A 20,495-nucleotide genomic window follows, 5' to 3' on the forward strand; every position below is an offset into this window, starting at 1 on the left:
TAATGTCCACCTCTTCGAGTAGACCAGCTCATGAACTAGAATTGTGCTATCTGCCACAGGCAACCTTTAAAAATTTTTTGAAAGTGTTTGCTGAAACACTCGTATTTATGACCTTTGCATGCAAGATGCGATGTTTCCATCCCTAATGCGTAGATGTTGTAAATAATTAGATCTTTATTTTATTTTGTCGCCAGTTGTTAGAATTGCCTACTGGAAAGAGAATCGATATTGAGACACATGTCACTCACGTGCTTTTCCCATGCCGTTAAAAGAAGACTCTGCTGAAGGGGTCAATGAAGTCTGCAGGTTTTTTTTCGGGGTCAAAAAAGCACGCAAAATAATTTGAAGTGAGGTGAACATACATCAACATATTCATTTTCTAGGTATAGGCTATCCATTCAGTTGACTACATCCTTCTCTTTAAAAAAATATAATAAACTTTGTCCTTTGCATATATTTAAATATATTGTGTCTGTGCGTGGTGCTCTCAGCGGAAATATAAAAAAAATGTTAAAGTGAGGAAACGCGGATGAAGTAGCCGCCGCTGGTGCTTCTAATTGGCTTGTCCTTGTATAGTCAGGATTTGCCGAAATAAAGCGAAAGTGTAAATTAAAAGCCGTCCACGTTCGCGCAAACAATAGTGCCGTAAGCTTTTAGCCACAACAAAAGTGCAAATGTGGAGGCAACGCACGAGAATCCTCAAATTATGTGGGTAACAGAACTCCGGTAATGAAATTTTATGGGCGCGGGGAGGGGGGGGGAGGGCTAAGAATCTATTTTATTTTTTATTTTATTTAATAATACTGTCAGCCCATGAAGGGCCATTACAGGAGTGGAAGATACGAACACATACAATAATACAGTACGACAACAAAAAAGCAAGTAAATGAAGAACTGCACACGTCTCAACAGGGATGTGAGTCAGTTTAAATTCTATGCACTGTGCAAATTCCCCCCAAAAATACGAAAGAAGAATATGAACAGATATACCTTTGACAAAGTTATGATATACATATTAGTTAGCGGCAAAAAGAATATCGTGTACACATTGTAAAAATTCTTCAACGCATGAGGCTGACATGACAGAGTCGGGGAGCGCATTCCATTCTGCAATACCTCTCGGGATAAAGCTGTACTTAAAACAGTCATTTCTGGCTTGAGGGGGTGTGATGTACTGGCTGTGAGGATGTCTGGATGTTTCATTTGTCGAGATTTTGAAGTACTTGTGTTTGTCGACAAGTAAGTGGCCATTTATGATAAGGTAAATATGTTTCAGTCGCTCATACCTGGTACGCAAATCTAGCGGAGGTAAATCGGCAAGCTTACAAAGTTCAGTGGGGAATTGGCAGTAGCGATACTTGTTAAATATGAACCTTGATGCTAACCTCTGGATTTTATCAAGTTTTTGTTGGTAGGATTTAGTGTAGGGATCTCATACAGTTTTAGCATACTCCATGATAGGACGTATTAAGGATTTATAGGCTAAGATTTTGTAGCGCTAGCTACACTGGCCTAGCCAAGCCCGTTTCGCGCGGCACGTCAAGAGCCGTGCTGCGCATGCGCAAGGATCAGTGATGTCACACGGCTTGCGCACCAGAGCCACCGGAGCCGGCACCTCTCGCGCACTCCGCCGCCGCCGCGCGCGACTCACCGCCGCCGGTCTGCGCATTCCAGAGGAGTGACGTCGTAGCCGTGGTAGACGCACTGGCGCCGGCGCGCGCTCGCTGTGCAGTCGCCGTCTGACACTGCGCTGGAGCCGCTGCGCTTCTGACTGGCGTTTGCCAGTGTGGTATAGCCATGGAGAAGGAGAGCGCAAATGCTACTCAACAGCGCAGAAGAACGGAGAAGCTTGACTCATAAGAATAATCTTATCTTAAGAATAATCTTAAGAATAAGCTAAGAATAATCAGCTGAACCTTTGCTAACGCTACGTATATCCTGCCATAGCCGAGCTAAGCCACTGCAACTTTTTTTTTTACCTCAGGTGTCGACGCACTTATATCCCGCCTTAGACTCCAAAGCGCTTTGCTGGCCTTACTACATACAGCATCAATGTGTTGATTCCATCTGAGGTCAGAAGTGAACGTTATTCCTAGATACTTATGTTTATCGACTCTGCTAATGGTTATACTACTTATGTTGTAATGGAAATGCAAAATTTCTTTCTTTCTCGTTATGGACATAACAACAGATTTAGCTGCGTTCAGTTCCATCTGCCAGTCGTCACACCATTTCTTAATTTTTTGCAGACTAGATTGTAAATTGGCCTGATCATTACTGTTTCGAATTTTATTATACATCACACAATCATCAGCAAAAAGTCTGACAGGGACATTAATATTATTAGGCAAGTCATTTATAAATATCAGAAATAAGACAGGACCTAACACACTTCCCTGGGGAACACCTGACACAACACGGGAAGGGCGTGATGTGCACCCCGCGAATTCAACGTATTGTTCTCTAGAAGAAAGGTAAGATGAAAACCACTGTGTGATGGCGGGGCTTTGAAATACGGAATTAATTTTTGTGATTAACTTCGGATGGGATACTTTGTCAAATGCTTTCGAAAAGTCGAGGAAGATTATGTCTGTTTGACCACGGGAGTTTAGGGTTTCAGAGAGGTCATGTACAATTTGAATGAGTTGGGTGGTTGTTGAAAGCTTTTTTCGGAAACCATGCTGTCCAGGAAAAAATAAGTTGTACTTGTCTAAGTAAGAAACTAGTTGTTTATAAATGATGTGCTCGAGGAGCTTAGAACACGCGCTTGTAATTGAAATTGGTCTATAATTTGCCACTTCCGCAGTACTGCCACCTTTGTGTATAGGTATGATTTTTGCGCATTTCCATGCTACCGGGAAGCAACCACCATCAACAGAGGACTGAAAAATTTTACTTAGGTATTTAGAGTTCCATTCTGCATATCTACGCAAAAACTCGTTTGGAATGCCGTCAGGACCAGGGCTCTTCTTAATATCCATATTCAGCAAGAGATTTAGAACACTTTGTTCATTGATTTCAATGTCTGCAATAGGGGGTCTAGCGGGTGTGTTGGCTACATGAGGTATATGACCATTATCTTTAGTAAAAACGGATGTAAAGTAATCATTAAAATTATCAGCTTGCATTGTAGCCGTACGGCTGGATTCTGGAGATAACGGTTTTGTGGATGGGTTGACATAACGCCAGAACTTCTGGGGCGCCTCTTTAAGGAACTTCGCAAGTGTCACATTATAAAACTTATCTTTACAATCTTTTATAAGGCATTTCAGGGCTTGGCTCATGCGTTGAATTGAGTTCTTCTTATCGGGGGTTGGATACCTCGAACAGTCCCCACGTTTCCGCCTTAATCGTCTCTTTAGATGTATCACTTCCCTTGTAATCCAAGGATTTTTCCTTTTAATTCTTTTATAGCACTTTGGTATGTAATTTTTACTACAATCCATGACCGTTTCAATATAGTAGTCCCATAAATCATCTGTACTAGTTTTCGACTCAAAGAGATCAACAAAATGGTCGAATTAACGCTCTAAAAAGTCTAACACACTAATATCATTAGCAGAGGAAAATTTCAAAAACGTTTTATGAAGAGCACATGGATATGGTTCAGCTCCTAAGCTTAGAAATAGTTGCACCAATTTATGGTCTGAAAGACCATCCTCAGTTTTACATATTTCTAGATATGGTATTAAAGAATTTGACAGAAAGATTAAATCAAGTATTGAAGATTTAGTCTCACAGATTCTTGTATAATCTGTCACTACCTGGGTTAGGCCTAAACAGAAAGCTAGCTCCAAAAGCTGGTCACAATTCGAAACCTCAGTCTGTCCCGGTGAAAGTGTCGGCCAATCAATTCCGGCCAAGTTAAAATCACCTAGAAGTGTAATCATATTGCCGTGATGCATGTTGGACTCCATGAATTTTCTGTCGCATATCCTGGGGGGGGGGGGGGGCTCAGCCCCCCCGGGAGAATTCCGGGGGAGGGGGGGCTCGAGCCCCAGAGCCCCGACTACGGGGGGGGGGGGGGGCGTAGTCAGCGCCTATGCGTGTGGTCTTGAGTGCAACGCTTCAGGAGAGACAACAATGATGACAAACAGCCAAGCTTGAGGGCACAAGAAAGGAGTTAGTGAAACAGGAGCCAATCACAAGAACAAACAAAGCTCCAACTAAACATTCGCATGGAAACACGAGGCCCAAAAAGAAGATACAAGCAAAGTGTATTCGAGAATGCGGAGTTCTAAAGGAAGACACGCAGCGAGGAGGTCCATACTATGGTATATGCCCACAATGGGAGACTGGCCAACAAGCGGCCAGTAGATTTAAAATAAATAAGAAACGAGGAAGTACAAGCAATACAAGATTTGTCACATTTGGCAGCACGTCGCCATGCCAGTTTCCCTTACACCTAAAAAGTAGGAATGAAATGGGAAACTTATAGCATTCAATTAAATGCTTTACAAAAGCTTCACTTTACATAGATTCCAGCATGTGCGTTAGATCTGCATAATTTTTTTACTGATATATATTGCAGGCATGTCATGTACATCTTAGCATCATAAGGTCACATCTTGTCATTCGCAACCTCCCTCCGCTTGTAACATTGTTTCTGTCACTCTCTCTTCTGGCATGAATAACGCAATAGTGTTGTTCATGGAGCGCATTGCCCACATATTTATTTTTGTACGCAACATTGTTACGCGGAGTTCTAAAAGGTAGTCTAGTGACACCTTGAGTAATAGAATGAGATGCCAGCCTTTCAACCACCCTCACTTTTTCTTTCAATCAAGAGTACTAGAAGCAGTTTGTAAATGCAAAAAGAAAGGAAGGGTCGCGGAAGGAAGCCCACCTCTCCAGTACGTAATATTGGAAAGGTGGGCTGGAGTGTGTAGCAACCGTCATTCCATAGTCTAGAGGACTGTTGGATGGCGATCTATAATGGTGCCTGACCAGTTAAAGTGGACATTAGGGACACAATGTTGATTTCGGCTAGTTAGCAACTCATATTAAAAGATTAAGGGTGTAAGTAAAAGAAAATGACAAAGAAAGCACTCGGCCTGCCACTTTCCTTGTCCTTATCATTCAGGTGCGCTGTTAATGTGTTTACATTAGGAGGATGATTTTATTCATAAAAATGTTACCCCCATATAAAAACTCTCTGATGATAAAAATTAAGTGATCGTTATAACACACCTATAGTTGCCTGTATTTGACTACTCCAGCTAACTATTTTGCTTCCTCATTATAAATGAAAATCTTACAGAAGTGCTTCTTAGCATTGTGTCTTCAAATAAATGAAACGTAGTCACTGGTGAAGACAATAAATATTCTGGGGTTTGACGTTCGATGTCTTACGTTCGATGGTGGTTAAAAACCACCATATGATTACGAGTACATTGTATCAGTGTTGTACACGTTCCTCTAAAGCAGGAACGAGAGCTCGTGACTGGTTCCTTCACAATATTGAAACGAGTTCTCGTTACACTTCGAGAATTGGAACGTGCGTTACATTAACGTTACATTTGATTTTTGTTGCGAGAGCTACATTGGCCACATTTTCGCCGTTTCGCTGTGGCCGGTGGCCGCACCGCGAGCTGAGCTGTTGCCTAGCAACCGCCGCAGCTGGCAGCGCCGCTCGCCGCGCCATCTGGCGTCGTCTGCTCGATTACCACGGCTTGGCGACGCACCGCCGCCACAGTTGTGTTGCAAGCTGGCATGGGATCAGAGGAGGAGCCGGTGAAACCACGTTGCAACAGAGGAGGAGCCGGCGTTGCATCGTATATATAGAAGGGGCGGCTCGATGGGATTCGTCGGCAGATATGGAAACTGAAAGAAGCCAGGCTTTGTCGTCGGAACGAAACCAAGAGGAGGCGGCGAGCCGAGGACACTGAGGAAGAACGAGCCGCATGCCTCGAGAAGCGTCGTAAGTACAAAGCGGCCAGGCGAGTGGATTCAGATGAGGATAGCACCTGAAGCGTGTTCAAGTCACTGGACGACAACCCCTTATCCTCCCGCCTCACCGACCATAGGACCGTTATTGTGACAATTAGAGAAACGTTAAGATGAATAAGCGTTCGCAAATACTCTTTTTACGCTTTGCACGTTCGTATGAAAAACAGTGTCGATAATAAGCCAGGCAAACTGCAACGAATACCACTGCGAAATGTGAAGTATTGAGGCCACGTCTCTATATACCAAACGATTCCACAACTACAACGCACGCAAGCGACAGTATTTGAATTTTTCCTTATGCATAACGAAGCTGCAAAAAATAAAAACCAGAAGCAAAAGCATTTGTCCCTTGCTAGTCATGCATTACGTCGTGGCGGTAAACTTCACCCAGCGAAAACGCCGGACGAAGTAAGTGGTTGTCCTAACAGCGCAATGGCCCGAAAGCTGACGCGCTTTCAAGAGCGGCCGACTACAGCGCCGCCGCATCTTTCTTCCCCTCGAGGCCCTCTCCAGCGGAGGCGGTCGCGCCACTAGAAGATATTGCAGTTCACTATAGACGTTTTCACGAGGGCGCTTCCGACGGTCTGGCGTGGAGAGTATGTGTCAGTGTTGCCTGTTCGGTCTGGACTGTGAGCTTGCCTTGTGCTTGCATTGCGGAGTGGTAGCTTTCCTTCGATGTTTCCGTTTATTTTTGTCACGAATGACTTACGCTCGTAAATAATGGCATATATACTCATCAAAAGGCTACAGGCCAGCACTGTGCAGTTTATGGGTGCACAAACAACCAGCGGAAAATAACGATTTTGAGGAGTATAGTGTGTCCACAACACAGCACTCCGCGAGACCACTGCCGATGTGATATGTTAACGTTTTGCCGGTTTCCTGCATCACCTGAGGACTTGGCATTTCAGTCTAATGTGAACCAATGCACACATCAGTAAAATAACGCATTTTGGTAAACTTTTTTCGGCACATGTCCCAATAGGTTGCGAGAATTGTCAGCTCTTCGATGCAATATTTTCTCGTATGTAGTAGCAGAGGCTACATTTGTTATTCTTTCAAACACGACTTCATTCCACTGCCTAATACGGGGGCCACACGGCGCACTTTTTATCGTGATCGAGGCCGATCTGGGTCGAATTTCTTGGTCGCGATTGGCTTCTTTGCTCAATCTGCGGAAGGGAGCCAATCGCGGTCGAACATTCTGATCCAGATCGGTTTCGATCGCTATCAAAATGACCGTGTGACACCGGTATAACACAAATTGAAGCACTCTGCGAGAGAACTAGTCGGTAAATACACTTCGCAACGATCTGGAAAAATCGTGTCCTATGGAAGATGTATGCAGACCCTGTGTCCACCAAAACATTGTCTCTGCGTTCACACGCACCCTGCGCGGCCCTGCCCATAAAGTTAATAATTTCAACAGTGTGGTGCTGCATCGAGCTCACCCATCTTTGAGCGTTGTCTATTTGCTTGGGCAGCAAGAGAATGCAAAAACGAACGTGTCAACCTCATCAGCGCGGCCTAGCGCCAGTGCTAGAGTTCGGGAACCGTAATGCGCTAACTGTGCATGGAGTAGAAACGCGCTAAATGAGCCCGCGCAAGTTAGAACGTAAAAAATGGTATTCGCATGGGTACGCGCGGACAATAGCATCATACTTTCAAGAATAACAGGAACGAAAAAAATAAATTATTCGCACAGTCGATCAAGTGAAATACTTACGTGCGTGCAGTGACCGCTTCGCTGACCACTAAGCGCTTTTCACTCACGGTCAGTAGTGGTTTGCAGTCATACGCATATGTATTTATTCGACAATTGTCAAGAGTTGAGATTACTTTATTATGAACATTGCACAGAAACTAGAGAAAGAGCAGAGATGGCCCTAACGCTGCAATATTATTGGCGTATTTCGCTTCAGAGATAGCGCACACGAACAATTCTTTCCGTACGCGATATCTTCAATACAAACTTCGCGCACGATCTACGTTAAGGTTCACCGTGAGCGAAGCTTGTTCCAAATTGAGACATTCGAAAGAAAAGCCATTCCAGGTAAACAAACGTAAAAAATAGGTAAACAAATATATCTTTATAACAAGTCATGTTATAATCCCTATTGGGATTGACAGTATGTATAAATAAATAACTACTAAATACTAAAAATAAAAATATAGCACCTGGGCTGTATCAGTTGCGCTGGCATCTGTGATCACTATCGCGCGTCGGTTCGCTGCAGGTACCACGCTGCTCGATCGCCACGCTTATGCTTTGACATTTGGTTATAAGCACACTGCACCGCACCAGATCCAATAAATTTTGCATGATTGAGCTGTTCAGTTGCGTCGGAAGCGTATGGAGTAACCACCGCATATCTACCAACCACTGACACGCGTCGTCGGGCCGCCGGCGCCTGGTTCTAAGCATTGCCCGACACCTACGTACGCGCCTGCTTTCGCTAAATGAGGCAACCCTCAACCGCGAAACCTAATGGTGATCAGATTCAATCGACGATACGGTCACATGTGTCCAGAAATAACAATGAAATATACCGCTGATTAGCACGCCAGGTCTCGACGAAGCAGACGCGGCTGCCGCCGCTACCGACGACGAAACACCACATCCACTGGCTGGGCTTGCTGGTGCCATGGCACACCACACTGAGCGCTCACGCGAGCACGTGAAACATGTAACAAGCCAAGCCGCACAAGACAAGCGAAACGGAAGAAAACAATCGAAATAATGCGCGGCGAAGATCACACAACCGAAGTGCGGCCGGCCTGCTCTCGCAAGGCGCACAGTCCAAAATGGTGGCATAACATGTTCTGACGCTAGACGTCGCCCGCGTCGGCAAATGGCGCTGCTCAAACGTCGGTTTGTGAAAAGGTCTATAGGCACCGGGCGCGGGATGAATTTGGACCGGTGGCGCCTTCATGCGGTGGCGCCGCGAAAGTAATGGCATGTGGCGGCCGGGCCGCGCGCAGCTGGAGCTGCCGTGAAACCACGTCTGATCAAACATGTTGCATTTTTGGGTGCACCAACAGTTACTGAAACATGACTGAAGCTGGTTAGGCCATTCAATTCAATCGTTGTTCATCGCGGCATCGCGTTTTCAGGCGGAAAGTCTGTATATGTGCGGTCTTTATATAGGCATTAGCGCGTTCAGTGCTCACAATTGAAACGCGATACTCGAATCGCATGGTCACCAGCGCTTTTTGCACTGACTGTAAGCGCTGGGGACACCAAACTGATGCATTGTGGTATAGAGTGAAAGCGAGAACCTTCGTAACGCATTATGACTGCATTTGGTCCCACGGCGCGCACCTGTGGCTCGAAAAGAAGAAGAAAAAAAAAAAAAAACGGCGGCAGCCGCGCGCTGCCAGCGCTTCAATCGCTGGGCACAGTACATTTCCGACGCTGATTTGGTATAGTCTAGTTGTTCTAACGTTAATAAAAGAGCCGTTCATACGCAAGAGCTTCGCTCATACGCAAGAGCTTCGTGTCCCATTTGCCTGTCTTCGCCTCCGCAGTGTAACGGCTCCGGAGCTTGGACACCGAAGGCGAACGCTCAGATTTGTAGTCATTTTGCCGTCTTATCAGTGTATCAGTGTTCCTTTTAATGTACATTTGCCTTCCTAGTAATTCCCAACTCTGGTTGCGTCCGGCACATGACTGTGCTGTGCATCGACGAGGAACGGCCACGCAGTGGCGTGTTCACACTCGCCGCCATCGACGTCTCCCGTCGCGCTAAGCAATATAAAATGAACCGTGACTGAAGATTGGGCTAGTTTATAAGCAATTAAGAATGGGGAAGCATTGCAAAGATAAAAGAACTACAACGGACGAGAGAAGGGGAACTTACTGCCACATGTGGGATCGGCGAAGCAGGTCAAGAAACAGAATAAGGAAGACCTATGTCTCCTATTTTTTTTTCTGTCCATAATTTTTGTGTTCTTCGCCTATTTACATGATTAAATACGCGAGAATGTTAACGTGCACAGCAAAATAACAGCTGGAATATAACTGCTGGAGTTCCATGTCTTAGCTTGCCGCGGAGCTCCGTTCGCGTCGTGCATCTGCATCGCAATTTGCGCTCGTTTTCTGCTTTATATACTACTTGATGCCACGTCCATATTTTTTACGGCTTCCTCAATTTTTCCCACGTTATAATTTCGAATATCCCTTACTTTCTTCTTGTTGATCAGTTTTGACAGTTCAGCGAATTCTATCTGATCTCTTGAGTTGGACACTTTCATGTTTTGTCGTTTCTTTATTAGGTCCTTTGTTTCTTGGGAGAGCTTCCCTGCAGGTTTCTTTGGTGCCTTACCTCCCACTTCAATTGCTGCTTCTGAGATCAGCCTAGTTACGGTTTCGTTCATTATCTCTATGTTATCTTCATCTTCCTGTTCTAAAGCTGGTATGGTAAAGCTGGTAAAATATGGACGCAGCATGAAATCAGTAAGAAGAAAACTAGGCATAGGACAAGGCAAGATGTATGCACTGAAAGATAAGCATGGTAATATCATCAGCAATTTCGATGACATAGTAAAAGCAGCAGAACAGTTCTACACTGACCTGTACAGTAGCCAAAACAGCCAAGCTTCTTCCATTCGAAATAGTGATGAACCGGATACAGAAGCTCCTTCTATAACTAGCGATGAAGTTAGAAGGGCCTTGAAAGACATGACCAGGGGAAAAGCGCCTGGAGAAGATGGAATAACAGTAGATTTAATCAAAGATGGAGGAGATATCATGCTTGAAAAGCTTGCGGCCCTTTATACGAAATGCCTCATAACTTCAAGTGTACCAGAGAGCTGGAGGAACGCCAACATTATACTTATCCATAAGAAGGGAGACGTTAAAGAATTGAAGAATTACAGACCCATTAGCTTGCTTTCAGTATTGTATAAAATATTCACCAAGATAATTTCCAATAGAATCAGGACAACACTTGACTTCAGTCAACCAAGAGAACAGGCTGGCTTCAGGAAGGGATATTCTACGATGGACCATATCCATGCCATCAATCAGGTAATCGAGAAATCTGCGGAGTACAATCAACCTCTCTATATGGCTTTCATAGACTATGAAAAGGCATTCGATTCAGTAGAGATATCAGCAGTCATAGAGGCATTGCGTAATCAAGGAGTGGAGGAGGCATACGTGAATATCTTGGCAAATATCTACAAGGATTCCACAGCTACCTTGGTTCTCCACAAGAAAAGTAGAAAGATACCTATCAGGAAAGGGGTCAGGCAAGGAGACACAATCTCTCCAATGCTATTCACTGCATGCTTAGAAGAAGTATTCAAGCTCTTAGACTGGGAAGAATTAGGAGTGAGGATCGATGGCGAATATCTCAGCAACCTTCGGTTTGCAGATGACATTGTCCTATTAAGCAACAATGGAGAGGAATTACAACAAATGATTGAGGACCTTCATCGAGAAAGTGCAAGAATTGGGTTGAAGATGAATATGCAGAAGACAAAGATAATGTTCAATAGCCTGGCAAGCGAACAAGAATTCAGGATCGCCAGTCAGCCTCTAGAATCTGTAAAGGAATATGTGTATCTAGGTCAATTACTCACAGGGGACCCTGATCATGAGAAAGAAATTTACAGAAGAATAAATTAGGTTGGAGTGCATACGGCAGGCATTGCCAAATCCTGACTGGGAGCCTACCACTGTCGTTGAAAAGAAAAGTGTACAATCATTGCATTCTACCGGTGCTAACATATGGGGAAGAAACTTGGAGGTTAACAAAGAAGCTCGAGAACAAGTTAAGGACCGCACAAAGAGCGATGGAACGAAAAATCTTAGGACTAACGTTAAGAGACAGGAAGGCTTTATATACTACTTGATGCCACGAATGTGATCTGCCTCGTACAGGTGACGACCTTTATCAAAAGCAGACACACGAAAATGCGTTTTCCGGTGCGTCAGCCCTTAAAACCCGCAGTGCCAAATCACAGGAAGCACCGAGCGCCTTCGTCCCGTCGTCTGCTTCACATGCCAGTGCTCCGACAGCTGCCGTTCGCGGCGCTGTTCCCCAGCATATCGCTGGCGCGCCGCTGGCGCCCTACAACGGCCGCCCGGTGCCTATACGTGGGCTTTCGCCGCTGCGGAAGCAGTGCCAAGGCGGCGGGCGTCTGTTACCAGCCTGCTATTTTGGTTACTATTAGCCAACATCGCGATAATTTGGGATATATTAAGTACCACGTCACCGTAAGGTAACACCGCATTGACTCACCGTTGAGAGAACGTGCGGTGAGTCACTTTCACCGTCAGAGAACGTACATTCATTCGAAATAGTGATGAACCGAATACAGAGACTCCTTATATAACTAGCGATGAAGTTAGAAGGCCTTGAAAAACATGACCAGGGGGAAAAAAACACCGCATATCCACGAAGTGAACGATGATGAATGGGCGAAGCACCGGCCGGGGGATCATTCCGGCAAAACGCCGGAAGCGTTCTCCGGAAGACGGAGCGTGGCATATATATATATATATATATATATATATATATATATATATAGGTGGTGGCGTGGAGCAGAGGTAGAATACCCGGGTTCAAATCTGAAGGTCATAAGTCGAATCCTACTCTAGCGCACCACGTTTTCAGGCGTGGAGTGGTGCCTGACACCAGCAAGAAAAAATATTGCCGAGAGCTAGTGGGGCTATACTACTTCAGGTGCAACCAAACTGGGAAGGCCCACTAAGCTTCATCAAAGTCACTGCCTCACCAGAACAGGAATTGTCCTCCCTGGTGCAGTATTCGGCCACTACCTCCCTTATGACTCCGACAAATAACCCATGGCCCTCAGTCCCCAGTGGCTGCGGAGCACCTGACCAAGGCGGCGGTCAGACCTGCTACGCGGCAGAGGGTGCTAAGAATCTCTGGGTCCGGACAGGGCGCCAATGGAAACTGAATCTGGCAACGCTCAACACGCGCACCCTCCCGAGTGAGGCTAGCTTAGCAGGACTATTTGAAAAATTATCAGGCATTGCCTGGGGTATTATTGGCCTTAGTGAGGTTAGAAGAACCGGTGAGTGCTGATTGGTGACTAATGGCCACGTCCTCTGCTACAGAGGTCTTCCAGATAAGAGAGAATCTGGGGTAGGATTTCTAGTCCATAACAACATAGCGGGCAACATTGATGAATTCTACAGCATTAATGAGAGGGTAGCAGTCGTCTTAGTAAAGCTCAATAGGAGGTACAAAATGAAGGTAGTACAACCCTACGCTCCAACCTCTAGTCACGATGATGAAGAAATAGAACAGTTTTATGAAGATGTTGAATTAGCAATGAGAAAGGTGCAAACTCAGTATACTGTAGCCATCGGCGACTTCAATGCAAAATTGGGGAAAAAGCAGGTTGGTGAGCAAGCTATTGGCAACTACGGCATCGATTCTAGGAATGCAAGAGGAGAGATGTAAGTAGAATTCGCGGAAAGGAATAGCCTCCGAATAATGAATACCTTCTTCAGGAAGCGCAGCAACAGGAAGTGGACCTGGAAAAGCCCTGATGGAGAAACAAGGAATGAAATAGATTTCACACTCTCTGCCTATCCAAGCATAGTGCAGGATATAGAAGTGTTAGGTAAGGTAAAGTGCAGTGACCATAGGTTAGTGAGGTCTAGGATTTCTCTCAATTTGAAGAGAGAAAGAGTGAAATTAGTCAAGAAGAAACAAGCCAACCAGAGGCAGTAAGGGAAAAAGCAGATCAATTCAGGCTGGTGCTCGCAAACAAATATGCAGCATTAGAAAAGGAAGATAAATAAAACATAGAGGTAATGAATGAAACCGTAACTAGGTTGATCTCAGAAGCAGCAATTGAAGTGGTAGGTAAGGCACCAAGGCAACCAGTAGATAAGCTCTCCCAAGAAACAAAGGACCTAATAAAGAAACGACAAAACATGAAAATGTCCAACTCAAGAGATCAGATAGAATTCGCTGAAATATCGAAACTAATCAACAAGAACAAAGTAAGGGATATTCGAAATTATAACGTGGGAAAGATTGACGAAGCCGTAAAATATGGACGCAGCATTAAATCAGTAAGAAGAAAGCTTGGCATAGGACAAGGCAAGATGTATGCACTGAAAAATAAGCATGGTAATATAATCAGCAATTTCGATGACATAGTAAAAGCAGTGGAAGAATTCTATACTGACCTGTACAGTACCCAAAACAGCCACGCTACTTTCATTCGAAATAGTGATGACCCGGATACAGAGGCTCCTTCTATAACCAGCGATGAAGTTAGAAGGGCCTTGAAAGACATGACCAGGGGAAAAGCTGCTGGAGAAGATGGAATAACAGTAGATTTAATCAAAGATTGAGGAGATATCATGCTTGAAAAGCTTGCGGCCCTTTATACACAATGCCTCACGACTTCATGTGTACCAGAGAGCTGGAAGAACGCCAACATTATACTAATCCATAAGAAGGGAGACGTTAAATAATTGAAGAATGATAGACCCATTAGCTTGTTTTCAGTATTGTATAAAATATTCACCAAGATAATTTCCAATAGAATCAGGGCAACAGTTGAATTCAGCCAACCAAGAGAACAGGCTGGCTTCAGGAAGGGATATTCTACGATGGATCATATCCATGTCATCAATCAGGTAATCGAGAAATCTGCGTAGTACAATCAACCTCTGTATATGGCTGCCATTGATTATGAAAAGGCATTTGATTCAGTGCAGATACCAGCAGTCATAGAGGCATTGCGTAATCAAGGAGTACAGGAGGCATACGTGAACATCTTAGCAAACATCTACAAGGATTCCACAGCTATCTTGGTTCTCCACAAGAAAAGTAGTAAGATACCTATCAAGAAAGGGGTCAAGCAAGGAGACAATATCTCCAATGCTATTCACTGCATGCTTAAAAGAATTATTCAAGCTCTTAGACTGGGAAGGCTTAGGAGTGAGGATCAACGGCGAATATCTCAGCAACCTTCGGTTTGCAGATGAGATTGTCCTATTCAGCATCAATGGAGACGAAATACAGCAAATGATTGAGGACCTTAATCGAGAAAGGGTAAGAATTGGGTTGAAGATGAATATGCAGAAGACAAAGATAATGTTCAATAGCCCGGCAAGGGAACAAGAATTCAGGATCGCCAGTCAGCCTCTAGAGCCTGTAAAGGAGTACGTTTATCTAGGTCAATTACTCACAGGGGACCCTGATCACGAGAAAGAAATTTACAGAAGAATAAAATTTGGTTGGAGTGCATACAGCAGGATTTGCGAAATCGTGACTGGGAGCTTACCACTGTCGTTGAAAAGAAAAGTGTACAATCATTGTATTCTACCGGTGCTTACATATGGGGCAGAAACTTGGAGGTTAACAAAGAAGCTCGAGAACAAGTTAAGGACCGCACAAAGAGCGATGGAACGAAAAATCTCAGAAATAACGTTAAAAGACAGGAAGAGAGCGGTGTGGAGCAGAGAACAAACGGAGATAGCCGATATTGTAGCTGACATTAAGCGGCAGAAATGGAGCTGGGCAGGCCATGTAATGCGTAGGATGGATAACCGGTGGACCATTAGGGTTACAGAATGGATACCAAGAGAAGGGAAGCGCAGTCCATCGACAGAAAAACAGATGGGATGATGAAGTTAGGAAATTTGCAGGCGCAAGTTAGAATGAGCTAGCGCAAGACAGGGGTAATTGGCGATCGCAGGGAGAGGCCTCCGTACTGCAGTGGACGTAAAAATATAGGCTGATGACGATGATGAAGTATCACGTCACCGCAAGGTAACACTGCAGTGACTCGCCGCACAGAGAACGTGTTTGCAGGCTGTGAATACGGAGATAGAGAGAGAGATAAAGAGTAGAGAGGAAAGACGGGGAGGTCAACCAGACGAACGTCCAGTTTGCTACACAAGGGGTATGGGAAAGGGGAACAAAAAGAGGAAAAGAGTAAGCGTTGTGTGTGCAGCGAAGCACCATGACACCAAAGTCAAGTCCCATAGGTGGTGATGTGCGTTGAAATCATCTGACATGAACAAAGGGCCAGTGGTCGTTGCATGAATAGGAAGGCTGCGGGTGAGCCATGGGGCTTACTGCAGACCTGCAAGCACTGGATTAAGAGCATCCTGTACTTGCACTGCACTTCGCGCTGACGGAGTATGCAGCTTGCTTAAGAGTATAGGAAGGGTATTTATAAGGGACCGAAGCATCACAACCATTTGCCGGTCTTCTTCGGGCAATTTATCGGGAGTCGGCATTGTGTACTCTACCGCGGTGCACTGTACTGTATCCTTTGATATGACTGTGGCGTCGGCTGTGGCGTCGGCTGTGGCGTCGGCTGTGGCTTTGGCTGTGGCTTTGGCTGTGGCTTTGGCTGTGGCTTTGGCTGTGGCTTTGGCTGTGGCTTTGGCTGTGGCTTTAGCTGTGGCTTTAGCTGGGGTATTCGCTGTGGCTTCGGTTGTGGCTTCTGCTGTGGCGGCGGCTGTAGCTTTGGTAGTGCGGACCAGGCTTCAGTATTGGTGTTCTCCGGCACGACCTTGTCAGAGTTAGACTCAGCTCTGCCATGCCTAGGGAGCGGAGGAGGATGAAGAGGGGGAGGAGTTGTCGGATGTGCTGCGCTCTTCATAGAGGAATCTTCGTTCTTTGAAGTCCGACGGCGTCGGGAGCGTCGTTTTCTAATGGCCGCAACAGCTTCCCGACGAGACGAACGGTCTCTTGCCATCTGCTTCAAGACCGCCCCTTCTTTCCTCATTTTGGGGCAGTCCTTTGAGGTAGCATCATGGGACCCAATGCAAGTGGGGCATTTGAGAACCGTGGCTACAGAGGAGTCTGCATAGTGTGGCTGTGCGCCGCGCGAGCAAACTCTCGTGCTCTCGCACACAGTGCTCACGTGTCCCAGCCCCAGGCAGCTGCGGAATTGGAGTGGTCTTTGGATAAATGGACTCACGGGGTGTCTAAAGTGGCCCACCTTGATGTGGCCCACCTTGAGGGAAGAGATTCGCCCTTGAAGACCACCTTCACACAGCGGGATGGGCTGAGTCGAGACACATGAGTGATGGCGCAGCCATCAACGGCTGGCTTAATTAAAACCGGCAAGTGGGCGCTGGAGATGGAGACGTCCACGTCGCTGATGACACCAGTAGTGGTATCACTGTCCAGGTGAATGTACGAGCGGACCTTCATGCCGCCAAGTTCCGGAAGTTTGCTCAAACTGATCCGCGCCGTCTCTTGTACGACGTCAATAGCCAACACATTTTTTCGTGTGTTCACTCTGACATCCGTGACTTGATTTGGCGCCATCGCTTCGTGAAGCACCGATCAGACTGTCTGTAGAGGCACCTCAGGTTGTCGGTAGCGAGTTCTGGTATAAATAGAATTTTTAGTGACTGCGCTATTCCGAGTTGGTCCTGCAGTCGACGTGCTTGAAGACAGGTAAGCTCTGGTGTTTCTTCGTTTCGCCTTGCGGCTCCTCACAACCTAAAGTCGCCATCGGAGAAGTCCTCTTTGCTGAGCGAGTAGACACTGGTATCGTCGCTGTCGGTGTCGCTCTGGAGGCCGGTCCGCTTCCTAGACGCAGCCGCCGCTGAAGTCGCCATCCCCAGCAGAGGCGCGGGGACGTCAACTTGCATCTGTGCAACAATACATGACGGCTACCCGGAGATTTAAAGAGAAATCAGGCGAAAACAGCAGAGCTACAGAAGAAGCGTTCTGGCTCGCAGGAACTTCGTCTTCATTTTGTATATATACTTTGTATATATACATTTTGTATATATACTTCTAGCTCGCTTGGTCCGCGCTTACGCGGCTGTTTGAGTAACGCATTCCGCACGCTTTGTTCATTTAGTTATGCGTGGAATGAGCAACGTGAACGTACTGCAGAAGAAAATAAGCTGGAAACCGCGATAATAACCAAGAGAACGTAGCAGATATGGCTAGCTCATGCTAACGCTTTTACACCCTATTGTTTCCTTTCTTTTATTTCACGCATTCGATTTGTTTTACTAGATTGCCTCCCGCGCTCTGCTGTTTCTCTATAAAGGCGAAATCCTTAACTGACTCTATGGAAGCGGAATGTGTCCGTCGGCGGGACCGCGGTACCAAAAATAAATACAAACCGCGTAACTCTCGCGTCTCGTTCATTTGGTATATATACCAAAGTATAGCGTGGAAAGGCACAAATGTGTGAATAAGATGAGTGATGGGTCATCGCATTAGTAACTTGACATACTTGCATTCACGTCACGATTAACGATAACAATACGACGTGTGGTGCAAACACGAATTCTTCGGCCAGAAATCTCTCCGATGGTGTGGATGTGACGATAGAAACGTGTTGAATGCCAATCTCGATCTCAACGTGTTGAACTTGCCCATATATTATGAAGAACTAAGAGCACAGGTAAAGGGTAATAATAATAGCAATGATAATTTCTGGGGAATTTTACATCCAAAATACACAATATTGCCACATGCTATATCGTCGCCGCGGGTATGTGCCCGGCCATGGAAACGACGCTGAAGTAGCGCGCGGGTAGAAAAACAGAGACGACAACGACGTTGCGTTTGCTGCTCATATAAAGTACTTGTATACGTGCTGTACGCCTGCTTCCACGTCTCCTGCGAGGTCGTGATACTGGTGGAGGTGCTGGGTAGGATTGCCTCATGCTTAGCACCCCTTCGCGCAGCCATCCATCGAACGCGGAATCGCCTTCGCTCGTCGAAACTCCGGTTCACCGGTACAGCCGCCGCCTGCTAGGCCTGACGCCCGAGTTCAACCCCTTGCAGGATCCTGCCGGACCGCGTCTAAGTACTACCGCCATGGCCACTGCAACTCCATCGCAGGTGACGCTACAGCATTCTATGGTCCCAGAAAGTTTCCATGGTGACGCCATTGAAGATGTCCAAGATTGGCTGGACCAGTTCGAGCGTGTCGCCAGTCATAATGAATGGAGCTCCCGGCAAAAGCTGTCTTATGTCTATTTTGCTCTTCGAGACAGTGCGCGGACATGGTTTGTGAACCGGGAGAGGAGCCTGACCACATGGGATGCCTTCCGCACCCAGCTGCTAGACACATTCACTAGCACCGACAGAAAAGACAATGCGCAGCGCCTTCTCGAATCTCGTGTTCAGAAGCCAAATGAGAGCGTTGCCATGTTTGCAGAAGATATGGCCCGCCTTTTCCACAGAGCAGATCCTGAGATGGCCGAAGAAAAGAAGTTGCGCTATCTCTTGCGGGGAGTGAAGGAGCAGCTGTTTGCCGGACTCGTGAGGAATCCACCGACGACAGTGGCCGAATTTACCAAGGAGGCTACCGCTATCGAACGGGCACTACAGCAGCGGTACCGCCAATACGATCGCGCGAACTCGCCAACAAATGCTTCACTGCTACCTGAAAGCGGCGGCACATCTCTGCGTGAAGTTATCCGAGAGATTGTGCGAGAGGAGATCCGGCAGCTCGGAATTGCTCCCATGGCACCAGCGGTGGCTTCTGTCGCTGATGTCGTCCGGGAGGAAGTTCGACAGGCCTTTTCTTCGCCCGACTGGCAAGCGGAGCCGCGACGATGCACATACGCGGAAGCTCTTTGTCGTCCACCTCCCGCCACTTCGATGCTGCTGACACCGTCGACCACTCCAACGCAGCCACCGCCGCCATCCCCGACGCCCTATCTTCGACAGTCACAGCCGCCGCCAGCAATGCCGTATCGCCGACAGCCGATCGCTGCGCCGCGGTCTTACGGGGAATTCTCTGCCGGCTATCCGCTACGAAAAACCGATTTGTGTCGCACCGCTGACCGCCGGCCGCTATGCTTTCATTGCGGTGAAGCAGGCCATGTTTATCGAGCTTGCCACTACCGCGCAGCTGGGTTTCCCAGATTTCCCACCAACTATAGTTACCCTCGGTTTGACGCTCCACGTACATGCGACGACAATCGTTCCAACTTTCGACCGGAAGGTTCAACGACGCCTCGATCGCGTTCCCCATTACCGGCTCGTTACACCCAACCAACCCGTCGCGATTTTCCTGACGCCTCTAGGGGCAGGTCTCCTAGCCCGCGCAGGGGAAACTAGAGGCAGCGACCTCCGGGGGTGAGGTTGCAAACCGTCCAGCTTCCCAAGAACCCCCATCACCGACGATCGACGACTCTACGACTCCGACGATTCCAACCACACCACATGTAACAGACGCCGTCAGCGCCGATCTTGTCGTTAGCATTGACGGCCACCAAGTGGCCGCTCTCGTTGACACTGGTTCGCATTTTTCGATAATGAGTCTAAAGCTAGCCGACAGACTAAGAAAAGTGAAGACGCCCTGGACCGGGCCCAACATCAGAACTGCCGGGGGCCAGTTGATGACGCCGATTGGAAAATGCACAGCCAGAATCATAATCGCCGGTTCAGCCTTCGTTGCCACCCTCGTCATTCTCTGAGTGCTGTAAAGAACTTATTTTGGGAATGGATTTCTTGAGGGAGTACGGTGCAGTTATTAATGTCCGCGACCGCATGGTGACATTTGCTACGAGCTCCGAAGACGTCGACCCCGCGGATGACCAGCGACCGCGT

At 46.7% G+C, this 20,495-nt stretch overlaps 1 protein-coding gene across 1 annotated transcript in view; it reads right to left on the bottom strand.

Annotated features, from left to right (window-relative positions):
• The window catches only part of LOC119462447 (decapping and exoribonuclease protein-like), a 63,603-nt gene that overhangs the window by 33,393 nt on the left and 9,715 nt on the right, over positions 1-20,495 (bottom strand). The gene's annotated exons all lie outside the window — the stretch shown is intronic.

Source organism: Dermacentor silvarum, chromosome 8, assembly GCF_013339745.2.
Source record: "Dermacentor silvarum isolate Dsil-2018 chromosome 8, BIME_Dsil_1.4, whole genome shotgun sequence".
Taxonomy (NCBI): Eukaryota; Metazoa; Arthropoda; class Arachnida; order Ixodida; family Ixodidae; genus Dermacentor; species Dermacentor silvarum.